This window comes from Zingiber officinale, chromosome 2A, assembly GCF_018446385.1.
Source record: "Zingiber officinale cultivar Zhangliang chromosome 2A, Zo_v1.1, whole genome shotgun sequence".
Lineage (NCBI taxonomy): Eukaryota > Viridiplantae > Streptophyta > Magnoliopsida > Zingiberales > Zingiberaceae > Zingiber > Zingiber officinale.
In genome coordinates this window covers 78,993,415-79,013,567 of record NC_055988.1, presented here as the reverse complement: position 1 = coordinate 79,013,567, position 20,153 = coordinate 78,993,415, and positions in this window count along the sequence as shown.

The window sequence follows — 20,153 nt, the reverse complement described above, 5'->3', positions numbered from 1 at the left end:
CGAGCATCCCCATCAGAAGACGAATGTCAATCTGTTTGCTGTCAAGCAGGGGCCCAAGGAGGCACTGCGAGCCTACATCACAAGATTTAACTAGGTAGCTATGGAAGTCCCTTTGGTCACGCCGGAGATCCTTGAGAGTGCATTCTCACAAGGGTTGTTGGAGGACAAGTTTTTCCGCTGGCTCATCCGGAGGCCCCCTAAGGAATTCGATGACCTGCTCAAATGTGTTACTTAGTACATCAATATGGATGAGGCCCAAGCAGCTCGGAGGAGAGAACCAATTCTTGAGTCAGCAGCTGTACCGGAACACCGAATGACCCATTCAAACCCACCACCAAAAGGACCTCGAGCGGGAACATCGCAACAAGAACCCCGTACACACGCGGTCCAACATGTGGAAGCCGAATGGGGAAGATATATCCACCGAAAGACGACCATGGACACCACTCTTCTACTCATTTCATCGGGGGGTGTCACACAACACTAGAAACTGTTACAGTCTCAAGCCGAAAGCTCGACGAATGGCCTCGCCAAGACCGCACAGTCGGTCCCCATTTCTGTACCGTCGATCCTCATCTACAAGAAAACAGGGCTTCATAGACGAAAAAATCTATTTCTAAAAGTCTTTTTTCTATTTTTAAAGAAAGTTTGAGACATAATATTCCGTCTCAAAAATTTGTTAGTAAAAGCCCCATAATTAATTTTGAGATGGATATATTCTGTCTCTAATTTTAGAAATAGATGAAAAAATTGTTTATAAATCTGATTTTAAGTGACTAAATAAAATTAATTTTAAATACAAATCCTATCTATAATTTTATTTTAAATCAGTTATTAATCAATCTCAAATAACATCTCAAATATAATTTTAAATTGTTTATAAATTTGTTACAATTCTATTTATAAATTTATATATAATTTTATTTTTAAATTTATCACTAAATTTTATTATATTCTATTTTTATATTTCTCATCTATATATTACTTTTCAAAAAAACAACCATACATTTCAAATAAATTTAATAAATTTAAAATGTTAAAAAAAACTCATTTTTAAAACCAAAAATAACATAATTAACATTGAGATACATAATAGTTACATCACACAAGTAAATTTAACCATTAATGAAACTATAAATAAATGTATACATTTTTAAATCTCATCACAAGTAATCTAATTTTTACATTGTCTATCACAATACTCACGGAGACTAAATCCTTCTAGAAATAAACGATTTGTATATTTCATCTCTTGAATCATTTTGTGAATCATCTCCTTGAGATTTTCTTCTTTATAAAAACTTTTCTTCCCTCTGTCTACTTTATGTGATAATGAGTTTCATTTTTATTTTACTTTTAATAATGTCTTCTTCCATCCTCTTGTTAATAGTATGCATGTCTTCAATTTCTACCCTTTCCCTTGTCTTCCAATTCCATTAAATAAATTGCTTCTCTCGTACAAATTAACAAACCAACCAAGTGTGTTAGACAATCTAGGAAATTAAAACACAAAATGAATAAATCTTACAAACACAATACCACATAAAATAAAAAAGCTTAATATTCACCAACACAATACCTCATAAACTCTAAACACTGCCAAGAAATAATCATGTAACATTAGTAAACAAAAGTATAGCAGATAATAAGTAAATAGTATCAAGCAAACGAGTAAAAGATAGATTTGAATGCAATCAAACACCTTATTAATCACCTCAAGGCACTACCCAATCCTATCAGCAACACCAGTTCAAAAACCTACCTTACAAAACCTAAAAACCTCAAAAGCAAAAATATTAAATATAGAAGAGGCTTTTGAATTAAAATTTGAACATTGAATAGCCATACTTAAAAGCAGAAAGAAAACAGAAGTAATTAATTTTTTTAGAATCAAAAGTAGATAAAATAATAGACTGCAAAAAATATGAAGTGGTTGAAAGTGTAGTAGTAAGTGTAAAATTCTAGACCTGCTAACAAGAATAGATTTAAACAAATTATATTTGAAGAATGAATCACACAATAATTACTTTAAAAACTTGATTTTTAATAGCAAACCAGCCTCCTTCTAAGTAATCATGGACTAGTATAGAGTCGTAATTCAGTTGCTCAAGGAATATTCTGGATGTTAGGTATCTACAACAGTGGGTTTACAAAACCCAAGAAATTTGGTTTACAAAACCCAATGGCATTGCACATGTTGTAAAAGTTGAGGATTCAAGAACCCAACATCTAAAATTGGATGTTGGGTTCATCGTGGTTTTAAAAATAAAAAAAATTAGTGGGCATGGGTCCCATATACACTTGTCAATCATATACTTATTTTTATTTTATTTTTTTTTGTTTTAACAAAAAAAATTAATGAAGAATCACTTTTGCCAACAGATATTTGGCAAAAATTTTGGCAACGTTCATTTGGCGACGTCTAATTTTTTTACAAAATGGTCAAAAAAAAAAAAAAAAAAAAAAAAAAAAAAAAACGGCCATTTGATATTTTTTATTTTAACAATAACTTTTTTTAGCTTATAAATAGAGAAGTATTTTTCATTTCTCTACTCACTATCTAAAACTTTTTCCACAATTTCTCTATCATAATATTTCTATCTCATTATTCTAAATAGCTGAAAGATTCAGTGGTTCATTTAACAATTTATTTGGTTCTCTAAATACAGAGGAAAATTCAAACTCTCAAAATTCTCAATCGCGTTCTCTTCCCAATCCTTATCCATCTCAATTTGCTTATGCAACTCAATTTTCACAAAATACTTCCACTGGTTTGAATTTTATTTCTCATGCTCCGTTTTTCATGTTTCCATCTGATTATGATTCAATAGGTGACCAGTTTATGATGCAACATCCTTCTCAAGTATTTGCTACTCCATCTCCATCGAGCATGCCGTTGAATGAATCTCGACAGGTGAGTTTGGGAGGATCTGGATCCGATAGAGAGCTCCAAACACCAATTTCAATGTTACGCTCTCAATTTCCACCACATTCGACGACACCTGGGATAGAAAATATTAACCTCGAGGATGATGAGGAGGATGACAAAGAAATGAATGCCTCTCGCAATAAAGCTAAGGTGATGTGTTCAACCGTTGAGGAGAAGTGTCTTGCAAGAGCTTGGGAAACTATTACCAATGATCCAAAAGTTGGTAATGCACAAAAGAATAAGCATTTTTATCAACATACCACCACGTACTATAATGATAATCGGCTTACGGGTATGACAACAAGAGAATGGACATTGATAAAGTCACATTGCTATCGGGTTATGCCTGATATTGTAACTTCTCAGGATGGTACAATAATTTCTTCAACAATTGGGCTAGTGGTGAAAGTGACGCTAATGTTTTAGCCGCTACACATGATATGCGGAAAAAGGTACACAAGAATAAGGCTTTCAAGTATGAACACGCATGGAAGATTATAACAAAGTGCGAGAAATGAGCTCCTTAATCTCTTGGTCTTCATGCTAACAAGAAGGCGAGGACTTCCAAATCAGGAGTACATACTTCTTCAACCAATCCGGATATTGATGGTGACTCTAAAATTCGCTCACGTCCAATAAGGTAACAGAAGGCGAAAAGAAAGAATAAAGCCAAAGTTACAGAAGACGAAGACTTCAGCGTGAAATGGGAATAAATGCAACAATATCAAAAGGAAAAATTGGCGCTTAAGGAACTCGAGCTAAAGCAAAAGGATTATGATATGATTATGAAAGATACGAGTGGAATGACAGAGACACAACTTCATTGATATATGACAATAGTTGAAGAAATTACAAAGAGACGTGACCTACAATAGATTTGTCATTTGTGGACGTTTATGTTTTTTAATTTATGTTGGTCTTTGTCGTTTGTTGACGTTTATAATTTTTAAAATTTATGTCGTACTTTATGGTTCGTTGATTTGTAAGTTTTTTTATTTATGTTGGTCATTATGAGTTTTTTAAATAAAAAAAAAAAGTGTCTTTATTGTATTACCAATACAAAGTAGCTGTTATAAAATAGTCATTATTAAATATCCATTATAAAATAGTTGTTATAAAAATAGTCATTGTAAAATAGTTGTTATAAATTAGCCATTGTAAAATAGCCATTATAAAATTATCGTTGTAAAATAGCCATTATAAAGTAGTCATTGTAAAATAGTCATTATAAACTAGCTATTACAAATTAGTCTATATATATCAATGTGGAAGTTATGATTCTCCATTCCATTGTATTTCTTATTTGAACCACTTAAAACTTCAATTATATTCGAAATGTCTGAAGATCTTCATCGCTTTAGAGAAAATAATATTCGTGAATTTTGGAGAAATGAGATATGGGAAGATGCGGAAAATGATGTTGATCGAATGATGATTACGCTACTTGAGCAGGAAGAGCAGAGACATCAAGAAACTCGAAGTTCTCGAAGAGCTACAAATCGGAGATATGTGGATCGAGATCGTGAAGACTGGCATGTTCGCTTGTCCAAGATTACTTCTTGGATGTCCCAACTTCTCACGCTGAAGTCTTTCGACGGTGATTTCACATGCGAAGAGAGTTATTTGTTTGCATAGTCGATGCCCTGACAGATCATTCAGAGTATTTTCAGTGGAGAAGAGACGCAATTGGAAGAAAACGTTTGTCACCACTTCAAAAATGCATGACGGTTATTCATCAATTGGCATATGCATCCCTCGCCGACTCTCTGGATGAGTATGTACGGATGGGTGAGAGAACTGCCCTTGATTGCTTGATCAACTTCTGTCGATGTATGATCGATGTGTTTGGGGCACAATACTTGTGAAGACCCAATGCTGCTAACACTCAATGCTTGCTTCAAATGCATGAGCAGAGACACGATTTTCTTGGAATGTTGGGCAGCCTTGATTGTATGCATTGGGAGTGGAATAATTGCCCCATCGCTTGGAAAGGCTTGTTTACTAGAGCTGATTGGTGTCGCAGGGTCGCGTAACAATATAAATGTTCTTAACAAATCACCGTTATTTAACGTCGTCCTATAAGGAAATGCTCCGAATGTTAATTTCACGGTAAACGACACATCATATACAAAAGGATACAATCTGACAGATGGTATATATCCGAAATGGGCTACGTTTGTGAAGGGTTTTTCGTGTCCCGAGGATCCCAAAAGGAAAAAGTTTAAGGAGAGACAGGAGAGTGCAAGAAAGGATGTAGAGCGAGCATTTGGAATGCTCCAAGCTCGTTGGGCAATAATTAGAGGTCCTACGCGATCTTGGTACAAAAATGACTTAAGGGATATCATGTATACGTGCATTATTTTGCACAACATGATTATTGAGGATGAAGGAGATGCATCAGTCAATTGGTCAGATGAAGACTCTCCTCCACCGGCATGAATGGTCATGAGCTCTACCCAAGAATTCCGAGAGTACCTCCAGAATTATAGCGAGCTACGTGATAGAGAAGTGCATCACCAGCTTCGAGCCAACTTAGTTGAACACGTCTGGACACGTTATGAATGTGATTAGTAGGGAATAAGTCAATTATTAATTAATTATATTTTAATTATGTTATGTTTTATTTTATGTTCTCATTGTAATGATTTATTTGTTAATGTTGCAAATTATTAAATTTTCAATAATATTTTTATAAAATTATTTTATTCATAAATAAATTTAGTGAAAATAAAATAGAGAGTTAATTATTATATATTAATTATTAAATTAATAATTTATTAAAAAATATTAAATAACACTAATATATATTATTAATAAATTAATTAATATGTATATTATAAATATATATTTATGATAATATATAAATAAATATTAAATAAAGATAGTAAATAGAAAATATAGATAATGATGTGGTGGGTCCAATATAAAGTTGTTTGTTGGGTTTATAATTGTAGAAAGAGGTTTATAAAAGTTATAGATTTTTTACTTTTGATGTGACAGTAATGTGGTATAGTAGGTCTCATAATAAAATTGAATTTATAAGTTTAGGGTTGCAGTTATCTTTAGTAACATCAGGTGAAGTTCCGATAAAATTCAAGTGATAATAAATACATAAAGAATGTAGAAGATCTTCTCTTTAATCTAGCCAACACAATGCCCCCAAGAACAAACTGACCCAACTGCATAAAGTCATTCTTCATGGAATTACCTTTAACTAACACATTAACTAAAACTATAAACAAATAGATAAATCAAACGAGTGGCAGTAAGAGGTAGAGCTTTTATTATATATAATTAGTCGATTAACATTAATAAATATTTTAACTAATGGATAACAATAAATAGATAAAAACAAACAAGATGCACAATTTTACAATGCTTAACAGAAAGCAAACTACGCAAGAGGATGAATCAGAATTGTCCTTATCCCCAATATTCATGGAAAACACTTTACATATATATAAAAAATAGCGTTAACAAAAATTGCCCTATCAAGCAATCACATTAATCATGCCGGCGCTGCAAGGAAAAAAATTATGGAACCAAAGTCGGGTCACTTTCAAAGAGAATGCAAAGGATCAAATTGACAATTGATTTAAGAAAAATATCATATCCATAAACGTTACTCATGTGACATTACTTGAAAGGCTGGAAGTGCAATGGACAGGGGACGAAGCGATCTGGTTGCGAGTGGAAGGAGAGAATAAGGGAGGAGGAGACCGGAAATGAAGATGATGGTGGTAACGTGAAGGATGGATGAACGGTGGCGTTGCTTTATTTTTATCGACGATGACACCTTGAGCAACAGAGGTCACCCCAACCACGAGCAATAGTTGAGAGAAAATAGGTTTACCTTGCGCGTTGCTAAAGAGAGAAGAGAGACGGCTAAAGAGGAATGAGAAGATGTTAGGTTATGAGACTAATTTGAAAGAAAAATATTATGAGAAAAAAGGATGAATTTAAGGGTTTGCATTGAATTTGTTTTAATTTTCTTTTTAAATATTATCTTTTTATTAAAGTGAACTGGCTTAATAACTCCGTAACAAATATTTATATAAATTTGAAATAGATTTTATTCCGTCTTAAATTTTTATTAAATTTTAAACAATTTTTTTGTATTTATTTTTATTTATAAAAAATTGTATATAATTTTGTATTTAATTTGTTTTAAATTCAGTCTTAATTTTTTTTTTTCAAACATTATATTTTATTAAAGTTAAACTGATTAATAATTTCATAGTAAATCTATCTCTAATTTATATAAATCTGAAACAAATTTTATTTCCATCTTAAAAATCTGTTTCTGAAGTCGTGTTTTCTTGTAGTGGATCGCCAAGACCGCACTGTCGATACCCATCTCCTTACCGTCACCATCACAGGCAATCAGGAGGGTGACGGAAGGAGAAAAGGCCCTCAGTTGAAGAACATCGACAACCGACACAGAGCCGGAGAGCATCAGTTGAGCCGTCGTGAATCTTAGCTCGGGAGGAGGAGAACCACCACAACGTTGCTCGGGGAGACATATAAATGATCACAAGGGGCACGACCGACGGTGACACCAATCGAGGCCAAAAATCACAAGCCTGCTCTTAGCAATCCATGTCGTCGGGTGCAGCATAGAAGCAACAGCAGAGCCGAAGATTAGTTTTGGTTCTTGAGACTTAGAGGGAGTGGAGGTACCTCACGACAACGCCCTGATCATCTAAGCGGTAATCGTTAACTATAATATTCACTATATTTTCGTAGATACATGTAGTTCAGTGAACATCATCTTCAAAAAGACATTCGATCAACTACAAATTGACCGGAGCAAGTTGTAGCTCATGATGATTCCCTTATACGAGTTCATTGGCGACAAAGTATTGCCGATCGACCATGCTCGACTAACCATATCTCTTAGAGAAGAGCCGCTCAAGAGGACAAGGATGACGAATTTCATCATAGTGGACGCTTCGTCTGCCTACAACATCATACTGGACCGGTCGGTGTTGAATGAATTCCAGGTGGTTGTCTCCACCTTTTAATAGAAGATCAAGTTCCCAATTGAGGACTCGGTCAGAGAAGTGAAGGGCGATCAGTTGGCCGCTCAACAATACTACGTCGAGATGGTCAATACCAAGTTAAAAGCCGCTCGAAAGACCCAGTGACTTGAGGTAAATGCAATCATGGAGGAACCACCTGCACTGGTGTATGAAGAGAAAGAAGAAGTCCAAATTCATCTAGCCCGACTGAAGACTACCACTTTCATAACTGCTGACCTGACTGTCGAAAAGAAGAATGAGCTAGTTGCTTGTCTAAGGTAAAATCATGATGTGTTCGCATGGACGACACATGAGCTCCTGGTCATTTCGTCGACCGTTGCACAGCACGAGCTACACGCCCAATTGGACGTCATGCCAGTTAAACAAAAGAAAATAGACTTCAGCTCAGAGCAAAATCATATCATTCGAGAAGAAGTAGACAAACTGCTTGAGACCGGTGGGCAATTCCAGAGCTGCTAGCTAATGTGGTGCTAGTCTCCAAGCAGGGAAATAAATGATGGGTCTGCATCGACTTTTGAGATCTAAACAAGGCTTGCCTAAATGATTACTACCCGCTACCACTCATTGATTAGATGGTGGACTCAACGGTAGACTGTGAGCTGATTTGCATACTGAATGTATACCAAGGATACCACTAATTGCCACTTGCCAGAGAAGATCAAGAGAATGTCAACTTCATAATAGTCAGCGGAACCTTCTACTATAATGTGATGTCGTTCGGACTGAAGAATGTCGAAGCTACTTATCAGAGAATGATAAACAAGGTGTTCCAATGGTAGATCGACAGAAATATAGAGGTATATGTCGATGACATTTTAATAAAATCCCTCCGAGTGGATTACTTGAAGGAGGCTCAGCGGCTGATCGAGTGAATTACCGCATTGTCTAGGTTCATCTCCAGGTCCTCCGATCGAAGCCATCAGTTCTTTAAAATTCTACGCCAGACTATAAAATTTTAATGGGACGCCGAATGTGACAAAGCGCTGGAGGTGTTCAAAACTTATCTATCTTCTTTACCTGTATTAGCGAAGCCCATCACTGGTAAGCCACTCTGGATATACATGTCATCAACATAGCGAGTAGTTGGCTCAGCGATAGTTGGACAGAACAACACTGAACAATAGCCGGTGTATTTTTAAGTCATATATTGAAAGATGTTGAATGTCTCTACACCTGTCTCGAGAAGTTGGCGTACGGGCTGGTCCTCATTGCTCGGAGGTTACTCCCCTACTTTTTGTCTTATCCAATCATCGTGTTGACTAATAGCACTCTAGGGCGGGTCCTCCTCAACCCCGAAGCATTGGGACGGCTGATTACGTGGACTACGGAGTTGAGCGAATATGACATCCAGTATTAGCACACAATGGCGATAAAGGCGCAAGCCTTGGTCGATTTTGTGACGGAAGTGCAGAACACTGAATCGGGAGCCACTTAGAAGATCTATGTGGACAGATCATCCACTCGACAAGGCAGTGGTGTGGGCATACTTTTGATATCACCATGGGAAGATCGAATGCAATTGTCCGTTCAGTTGAACTACAAAGCTATGAACAACGAGGCAGAGTATGAAGTGTTGATAGTCGGTCTGTAAGCAACAAGGCATGTGAGAGTTGTTGGTGCAATCGACCCAAGTTTGATCGGTACGATCATAATTTTGATGTGTGTGTCAAAGAGTTTAAGTTAGACTTTCATATTGTTTTGATATGTGGTTGAGTCATGTAGGACTTGGTGAAACACACATGAGGAACTTGGTGCGGTTAAGCTTGGGAAACTCATCCTATGGCTCAGGTCTATGAGATCGGTGAAGGATGGTGCATCTGAGAGACCGCGGACGAGGAGCAACGGAGTGAAGCCGAAGGAAGCAGACTTCAAGACAACGTGAAGAATGGCACGGAGAGGAGCCGCGGGCTCGGGTGCATATGAGGGACGAAGGCCGAGGAAGAGGGCTTCAAGGGCGACTCTGGAGAGGATGAGTGTGAGTGTGTAACCGGGACCAGTCGACTGCTGGAAGTTACAGTCAACTGGGAGTGAACAGAAGCATTCTGTTCGCTCAGCCAACAGCTACCAGTCGACTGATACTTTTACCAGTCGACTGGTAAATATCCGTTGGCAAACCATTGGCGCTGCAAAGTAGCCGTTGGCTACTTCCAACGGTAGCACCAGTCGACTAATGGAAGTGTCAGTCGACTAGTGCCGAGATGAGTTGACTTGTTGATCAACTCTCTCCTCTTATTTATAGAAAGCTTTGGGGCATGAAGGAGGTTACTCATGCTTATTGAATAACTCCTAAGTCTCTGCCCAAAGCTTCGAAGTCCACTCTTCCTCTCCAAACCTAAGTTCCATCTTGTAAGAGGAAGAGAGCTTTGTGAGAGGTTGTACTCCACCGAGAAGGAGTAACATCTAGCCGGAGATTGTCGGAGAATGATCCACCAAAGGATCAAGGGTTCATCCACCTCAAGGACACGTCGTGGAGTAGAAGCAAGTAATCTCCGAACCACATAAAGGAATCATGTTAGCGTTTGTATTCTTGTTTGCTTTCACTGTTTTAGTTTTCGTATTTCCGCTACGCACTAACGTCTTGTAGAGAAGCGATTGAAGTTGGGGGTGACCTAACTATCCAACCCTCTTCTAGCCGGCCACCGATCCCCTACAAGCGGTATCAGAGCGAGGATGTCTTCAACGGACTAATCATCAAGAAGAGAACTTCATCAAAATGGCCAGTTCAAACATTTATCCACCCAAATTCGAAGGCGAATTCTCTTGGTGGAAAAAGAGAATGGAGGTATTTTTTGAAACCGATTTTGACATTATGCTAATCATGAAAAATGATTTCGAAATGCCTAGGGATCAAAACAATGAGATATTAGAGAAAATAAGATGGAACAAGAAGCAAAGGGAAGAGCATCTAGCAAACTCAAAGGCCTTACATCATCTACTAAATGTCCTTCCCCAACAAGAAGTAACAAGGGTTGGGAACTACTCAAGCGCCAAGGAGTTATGGGAAAAACTAGTAGAACTTCATGAGGGGACATCGGAAGCAAAACTAGCAAGAAGGGATCTTCTCCGAACTCAACTCAACAATATCAAACTCGAAAAAGAAGAAAAGGTATCAATACTTCACGCTAGGATTAAAGAAATTTTGAATTGACTAACAAGTGTAGGTGAGAAACTCTCAAACCGAGATATCTTGATGAAAGGCATCAATGCTTTCCCAAGAACCACAACTTGGAGCTTCATTGTAGATTCATTCTACATTTCAAAGGATCTAGAGAAGAGCTCTCTAGATGAATTCTTGTCAACCATGGAACTTCACGAGACTCGAGTTGAAGGATTAGATGGAGAAGCCAATAGATCAAGAGGAGTAGCCCTTATGGCAAAAAAAAGGAAAGAGTAAGAATAAGAAGTCTTCATCCCCACCATCCTTCAACTCCGAAGAATCAAGTTCCTCAATGGATAGTAATCAAGAGGAATATATGGTAAGGAAAATGAGAAGGGCATTTAAAAGATTTTCAACTAACAAATCTCATGCTAGGAAAAGCTCAAGAAGCAAAAGTAGAACAAGGAGGGTCATTTGCTATAATTGCCAAGGAGAAGGACACATGAGATATGAATGCCCTCTCTTGAAGAAGAAAGAAGAAAGGAAGAAGGAAGAGAAGAAGAAGTCAAAAGAAAAAGGGAAGAAAGTCAAAAACCTTAAGACAATATGGGATGATCCATCGTCATCGGAGGAAGAAGAGCTCCATGTATCCCATTTTGCACTATTGGGAATTGATGGCATTGCCTCCACTTCATCCGAAAGAGAAGAAGGAAGGAGCTCAAGTGAAGATGAAAAAGGGAGCTCAAGTGAAAGGGGAGATCAAACTTCGAATTCGGACTTCTCGGTAAGTGAGGTACATAATCTTCCTCCCCATGTTTTAATTAAAATTATTGCAAGTACAAATGATGATTTGTTCAAGGTAAAAAGGAAAAATAAGTACTTAAAAAATGATATTATTTGCCTTGAAGAAAAATTAGAATCCATGTGTTCTAAGGACAATGATATGCATGCTTCTTCTATAAATTCAAATGATTCATGTTTATTAGAAGAAAATAAGTCTCTAAGGGAAAAGGTAGAATACCTTACCAATGCCCTTAGAAAATTTGAAATAGGATCCAAAATCCTAAACATGATTATTGGGAATCAAAAGGTAAGTTTTAAGAAAAATGGGTTAGGATACAATGAACCCAACAATAAAAAGACCTATCATTGTCTACTTGCTAAGGGGAAATAAAAAACTAATGTTGGAACCCCAAGGTGTTTTGATGTGATCAAACAAGCTAAGTTAGGTCCTGCGTTTGTTTAACCCTTGTGTCTAAGTGTGCAGGAGCTTAGGAACACAGGAAGTCGAGCGGAAGACGCGGCTAGCGAGAAGGACGGCACGGGAGAGAGCTGACGGGCTCGGTGCGTCCGAGGGACGAGGTGACCGCGGAAGAGTACACCGGTGGACGAGAAGAATGTGCGCGGCGTTCGAGGGACGAGAAATCGGGAAGGAAGGCTGCTCGAGGAGAAGGCCGGAACATGGGTTCGGGTGAGCCCTATTCCGGATGGCCGAGATCACCCAAGCTAGTGGACCCGGAACAGAAGACCCGGACCGAGACGAGCTGAACCGAAGCGGAGCGACCGGACGGAAAAAGTCAACCAGAGTTGACTTTTGGGGTCCGGGGCGCCCGGAACCATCCGGGGCGCCCGGACCCCTCCGGGGCGCCCGGAACGAGGTTTTTGACCAGATCGAGTCAAACTCGATCTGAACGTTGGGGGATAAAGTTTTATCCCCCCAGGGCGCCCGGAACCCCTTCGGGGCGCCCCGACCAGTGCTATAAATATAGCACTGGTTTGCACAGATTAGTATAACGAACTTGTAATCAATTCCTTCTGTGCTTTCAATTCTGTTCTTTTCATTTGTGCTGTCAACGTTGTAAAGAGGCTACTCCGCCCAGAGGAGAATCAGATAGTGCACTTACATTCCTTGGATTAGCAATCCCCTGATTGCAAACCAAGTAAAACTCTGGTGTCTGCTTTTCTTTACTTAGTCTCTTTTATTTATTTATTACAAGTGTTCATTATATAGTTGAAATTCGAGAAAGGTTCGAGTTTTATTTTGTAGGGCAATTCACCCCTCCCCTCTTGCCGGCCTCCAAAGGGACCTACAAGTGGTATCAGAGCAAGGTGCTTCAGGAGGACTAATCGCCGATCGAAGCAACAAAGATGGCCGGACCAAGCATTGTTCCACCAAAATTCGAGGGGAACTTCGCAGACTGGAAGCGTCGTATGGAGGTATTCCTAAAAACAGATTTTGAAATTCGGTTTATTATGAAATATAGTTTTGTAGCTCCAATAGATAAAGATGGAAAAGAAAAAGAAGAGAGCGATTGGACAAAGAAGGAGCAGAATGAGTCGGTAGCAAACAGCCGTGCGGAACATCACCTGCTGAGCGTGTTACCGCCTCAAGAGGTCAACCGCATCGGAAATTATTTATCTGCTAAAGAACTTTGGGAGAAGTTCTTGGAACTCCACGAAGGCACGTCCGAAGCAAAGCTCGCTAGAAGGGACATCCTCCGCAACAAACTGATGAACATCCATCTGGAGAAAGGTGAGAAAGTAGCCGGTTTACATGCAAAGGTAAAAGAACTAGTTACTGGTCTCGAAAATCTTGGTGAAACGGTAACAAACCGGGATACTATTCGCTACGCGCTCAATGCGTTTCTAAGAACTCCGGAATGTACATCAATCGTCGATGCTTACTACATTTCAAAAGACCTAGAGGTAAGTACTTTAGAAGAGTTGTTTTCTACCCTTGAATTACACAAAACTAGATATGCAGAGATATCAAAGGACACAACCCAGACTATGGAGCTGAACGCAACCAACAAGGATGAACCTGAGTCAGACTCCGAAGACGATCAAGAAGCGTACATGGTAAGAAACTTTAAAAAGTTTTTTAGATCTAATAAATTTAAAATGCAGAATAAAAAGAATCAAAAAGGTAGAAGAAAGATACGGTGCTACCAGTGTCAGAAGGAGGGACACCTAAGGGAAGACTGCCCAGAACTCAAGAAGGTTAAAATGAAGACACCCAAGAAACACAACCTAAAAGCAACTTGGGATGACACTTCTTCATCTGAATCAGAAGCTCAAGAATATGCGGGGATTGCACTGATGGCAAGCCACGAAGGACAAAGTACATCAGAACCCAGCATCGATGAAGGGGGAGCGACCTCAAATGGAAGTAGCAAAGCAGGGGGAGATTCAGGCTTCAAGTCTGATATGGTAAGTGAGGTATGCCTCTTACCCCCTGATGAACTTTACTTTGATATCAAAGCTATGGCTAAATCCATGTATAAATTAGAAAATAAAAATGCCAAATTAGAAAATGAAATTTTAGAAACAAAGAGAATTTTGGCAAAATCATGTCTTATAGAGGATTTTGAAAAATTGAAAATTGAAAATGAAAAACTAAAAGAAGAAATAGAAAGATTGAAAAAATCTAATTGTTCAAATATTTCTACTTTTAGAAATTATGGAAGTTTAAATTGGTATTATAGATTTCATCAAAATCAAATTAGAAATATATCAAAAATCTATATACCTAGGAAATACTTGGTTAATCCTGTAGGTAAGAACCTCTATTGGGTTCCAAAAACTTATTTAATTTAAAATTAAAAATTAGACTTAGCATTTTCAGCAAGGAAATTAAACAACTAATTTCTTTATGAGACTTTGTCTAAGGAAGTGGTTGTTGCTCCAATAACCAAGAAGGTCTAGTGCCTCGCCACGACCTGGAAGCCAAGTATCGAAATGAAAAGTTTAATTGACTAACTGAAAAAGCATTAATTTAAATTACTTGATGCTTTAAAAGAGTTATTCAATTTGTATTAGAAAATATTTTATTTTCTTAAATTTTTTTATTATCTTAATAATTTTTTAAAAAATTGACTTAGAATTGTTTCTTATGAATATTAACTTATAATTTTTTCAATTAATTAGAAAATTTTTTTTGGGGATGCTGAGATAAGTTTCAAACTTAAAATTTTTTTTAATACTTATGACTGTTTTATCTGAAAAATGTTTTACTTAAATATTTTTTTCGAAAGAAAAATTCTGAAGAGTGTCTTTAAATTGAATTTTACTTAGACATTAGTAAATATTTTACACTTAAAGCTTTTGTTTGAATTTACCTTAGACTTATTTATAACCCCAATTTTTATGTGATTAAAGGGGGAGAAGTATGTTAAGTCTAGGGGGAGGTACTATAATTTTTCAATTGAAAAATATTTGGCCTTATTGAAATATAAATCATTTTTATTGCATATGGTTACCCTAACTTAACTTGGGTTACTCACATCAAAAAGGGGGAGATTGTTGGAACCCCAAGGTGTTTTGATGTGATCAAACAAGCTAAGTTAGGTCCTGCGTTTGTTTAACCCTTGTGTCTAAGTGTGCAGGAGCTTAGGAACACAGGAAGTCGAGCGGAAGACGCGGCTAGTGAGAAGGACGGCACGGGAGAGAGCCGACGGGCTCGGTGCGTCCGAGGGACGAGGTGACCGCGGAAGAGTACACCGGTGGACGAGAAGAACGTGCGCTGCGTTCGAGGGACGAGAAACCGGGAATGAAGGCTGCTCGAGGAGAAGGCCGGAACATGGGTTCGGGTGAGCCCTATTCCGGATGGTCGAGATCACCCAAGCTAGTGGAGCCGGAACAGAAGACCCGGGCCCGGGAGCCCGGAACCAGGCCGGGCGACCGGAAAAGCCCGGGGCGTCCGGAACCCTTCCGGGCGACCGGAACGAGGTTTTTGACCAGATCGAGTCAAACTCGATCTGAACGTTGGGGGATAAAGTTTTATCCCCCCAGGGCGCCCGGAACCCCTTCGGGGCGCCCCGACCAGTGCTATAAATATAGCACTGGTTTGCACAGATTAGTATAACGAACTTGTAATCAATTCCTTCTGTGCTTTCAATTCTGTTCTTTTCATTTGTGCTGTCAACGTTGTAAAGAGGCTACTCCGCCAGAGGAGAATCAGATAGTGCGCTTACATTCCTTGGATTAACAATCCCCTGATTGCAAACCAAGTAAAACTCTGGTGTCTGCTTTTCTTTACTTAGTCTCTTTTATTTATTTATTACAAGTGTTCATTATATAGTTGAAATCCGAGAAAGGTTCGAGTTTTATTTTGTAGGGCAATTCACCCCTCCCCTCTTGCCGGCCTCCAAAGGGACCTACAACTAAGACCATAGATAGAAAATGGATCCCTAAGAGATATTTGGTTAACCCAATTAGAAAGAATTTCTATTGGGTGCCAAAGTCAATTCTCAGGGGTTAGAGGATTTTGGGTTAGTCAACCATAGAAATCATAATTCAAATCTTTGAAAAATAGTTGACTTGAGACCTTAAGGGGAAGCACTTACCCTTGATAGAAATTCATGATAAAGAGGGCTAAGTAGAGGTTACCTTTATTTTACAATAACTTACATTATTTTTAAACATAGATGTAAGATGATAGGATGATACAAATAATTCACTTATGCTTATGACATTTTGATGAGTTATGAAATGTATCAATTATTAGTGATCATGGGCCAACTATGGGGAAAATAAATGTTAAATTAATGGACATCTTGCCCATAGATCATAGTTGGACATTTTAAAGATTTTAAAAATAATTTTATGTTTTATTTACTGTGATATAGTTATTTTGAAACATATAAATTCAAAACAAGTTTTTAAATTGATGCAAACTTAAGTGATTTTCAAAGTGTTTGAGTTTTTATCAAAACTCCAAAAATATGATGAATTTTCATGAAAACATATTTTTCCTTGTTAAAGAACATTATAAGAAATATGTGTTCAAAATTTCATGATTTTTAAATTTTTTTAAATTTTTTTATGCATTTCTGAAGTTGGCTTCAGAATGCTGAAATTCGGATTGGTTTATGCCAGTCGACTGCAACAGTTATAGTTGGTGCAACCTTAGGTCAAGGTTGACCTGGTTGACCCGACTCGAGTTGACCTGACTCGAGTTGTATTTTAATGTTTGACGAGAATAGAAAAGTTGTATCTTGATGTTTGACAAGAATACAAACTTGGGAGATTGTGGGTGCAACCTTCGGTCAAGGTTGACCTGGTTGACCCGACTTGAGTTGACCTGATTCGGTAAAGTCCAAGTATGGAGACTTGGCACGGGAAAAGTCCAAGTATGGAGACTTGGCACGGAAAAGTCCAAGCAGGGAGCTTGACACGGGAAAAGTCCAAGTATGGAGACTTGGCACGGAAAAGTCCAAGCAGGGAGCTTGGCACGGGAGAAGTCCAAGTATGGAAGCTTGGCATGGGAAGTCGGAGAGGGCTCGGCAGCTCGTTCTCCGGACTAGGTCAGAGAGGGCTCGGGAGCTCGTTCTCTGGACCAGACGAAGTCGGAGAGGGCTCGGCAGCTCGTTCTCTGGACTAGGTCAGAGAGGGCTCGGGAGCTCATTCTCTGGACCAGACAGGGTTAGAGAGGGCTCGGTAGCTCGTTCTCTGGACCGGATGAAGTCGGAGAGGGCTCGGTAGCTCGTTCTCCGGACTAGGTCAGAGAGGGCTCGGTAGCTCGTTCTCTGGACCGGATGGAGTCGGAGAGGGCTCGGTAGCTCGTTCTCCGGACTAGGTCAGAGAGGGCTCGGTAGCTCGTTCTCTGGAGCAGATGAAGTCGGAGAAGGCTCGATAGCTCGTTCTCCAGACTAGGTCAGAGAGGGCTCGGTAGCTCGTTCTCTGGACCGGACGTGGAAGTCGGAGAGGGCTCGGTAGCTCGTTCTCCGGACTAGGTCAGAGAGGGCTCGGTAGCTCGTTCTCTGGACCGGACGTGGAAGTCAGAGAGGGCTTGGTAGCTCGTTCTCCGGACTAGGTCAGAGAGGGCTCGGTAGCTCGTTCTCTGGACCGGACATGGAAGTCCGAGAGGGCTCGGTAGCTCATTCTCCGGTATAGGTCAGAGAGGGCTCGGTAGCTCGTTCTTTGGACCGGACATGGAAGTCGGAGAGGGCTCGGTAGCTCGTTTCTCCAGACTAGGTCAGAGAGGGCTTCGGTAGCTCGTTCTCTAGACCGGGAAGGCTTTAGGATTTAGGGCTGGGAAGCTCTAAGGCATTGGATCGGTCTGGTGGCCGATCCAGTGATACTCAGGTTTATCTGATCGGTCTGGTGACCGATCAGTAACCAAACAGTGGTTCGCTGTAGGTTATTTGATCGGTCCACAGACCGATCAGGCTTTAAAGCCTCACAGAGAGATATGGCTGACCGGTCTGGGGACCGATCAGCCTAGGGCCTGATCGGTCCACAGACCGATCAGGGATCGACAACCTCTCTCCACACAGAGGTGGGATTGGTTTGGGGACCGATCAGACTAGGGCCTGATCGGTCCACAGATCGATCAGGGATGTCCTGGACCGATCAGGCTATGGCCTGATCGGTCCAGGTCTAGCCGTTGAGACACAACGGCTAGATTTCTCTCTATGTCTTCTTTGTCTTCTTCGCAGGTTCATATAAGAGGGTCTCTACAGGGAAGGGTTCGGTTCGCTAGCTGCCTCTCTTTTCTTTCTGCTCTTACTGCAATCAGAGCTTTGCTGAGCTCTCATTTTCTTGAAGCTTCGTGGAAGCTTCCTTCGGCTGGTTCCTGCTGTTGTAGGTGTTTCATGAAGTTGCTGCTTCATCCAGTCGACGAGAAGGCAAGCTGTGTTTTTACATTCTTACTGCCTTTGTATTGTGCTGTATCTTTGTACTCCTATCTTGCTGTTGCAAGAAGTTTGTGGCGAGGTTTCTCCACCCAGAAGAAGTTTCTATTAGCCGGTTTTCCGGGGTCTCATCGACCGACGGATTGATAGGCTTCGTCCACCTTACGGACACGCCGAGGAGTAGGAGTTTCATCTCCGAACCTCGTTACATCGTCGAGTTTAAGGTTTGCTATTCTTTGTTTCATTTCTACATTGTATTTCCGCTGCGCTAACTAAAATTGTAGTAAGAAACACGAATTTGGGGTCGGCTATTCACACCCCCCTCTCTAGCCTCGACCGTCGATCCTAACAAGTGGTATCAGAGCAAAGGTTGCTCTTCATCGGATTAACACCCGAGGGAGCACAAGCTAGAGAATGGATCTACTTGGAGAAGACATCACGATTCCACCCTTCTACGATCGCGATGACTTCGCGTATTGGAAGGTAAGAATGAAGTATTTTCTTATGACTAACCTAGTAAATTAGAATTGTGTACGAGTAGGTTTTACTCCTCCGGTGGATAAAAAGGGAGAACCTCTCGAGAAGAAGAAGTGGACGAAGGAACAAATCCACCAATCCACAATCAACGATGAGGTAACGAAAATCCTTGAATTTTCATTACCTAATGATATCTTGTGTAAGATAGGTGGATACAACGATGCCAAGGAGTTGTGGAACAACTTGGCTAAGTTCCATGAGGAGAGCTCCACTTCAAGTCATGAAGAGGAGTCAAGTGAGTCAAGTAGCTCACATCATGGAGGAAAGGAATTAGAAGTTGAGGGCTACTCAACATCTAAGGAAGAGGAGGAGGAGAGTTCTTCTTCAAGATTGGAGCAAGAAGAAGAAGCCTCTACTTCCGGAAGGGATGAAGAAGAAAGCATACAACCATCCTCAACCCTATGTAACTCAAGCAATTTACTTTCAAGTAAATTACATATAATGTGCTTTGAGTGTAGGGAATTTGGGCATTACAAGAGTAAATGTCCAAAGAGGATTAGGAAGACTCCACTGGCGCCAAAGGTCAAGGAAGCCGGAGTCCCGATACGCAAGGGCAAGGAGCACGTGGTGTGTTTCCAATGCAAGCAAAGGGGACACTATAGGAGCCAGTGTCCGAGGGGGAGGCAACCTCACAAGGACAAGAGACCGAGCACATCGATAGGGGGAGCTAATGCAAACCCTAAGGTAACCTTTAAGGCACATTCTTGCAATTTGAATAAGACACATGTTAATAGTAGTTTTGTTGCAATTGCCAATAAAGATAGGCATGATAACAATAGAAATCAATACATGTGCTTAGGTGCCAAACATGTTAGCCTAGGTAAGGACAATTCTAGAAATGCTAACCCTAGAATTAACTCATCTAAGGCTAAGGAGAACCTAGGTAGAAATCCCAAAACAACTAGACATATGCC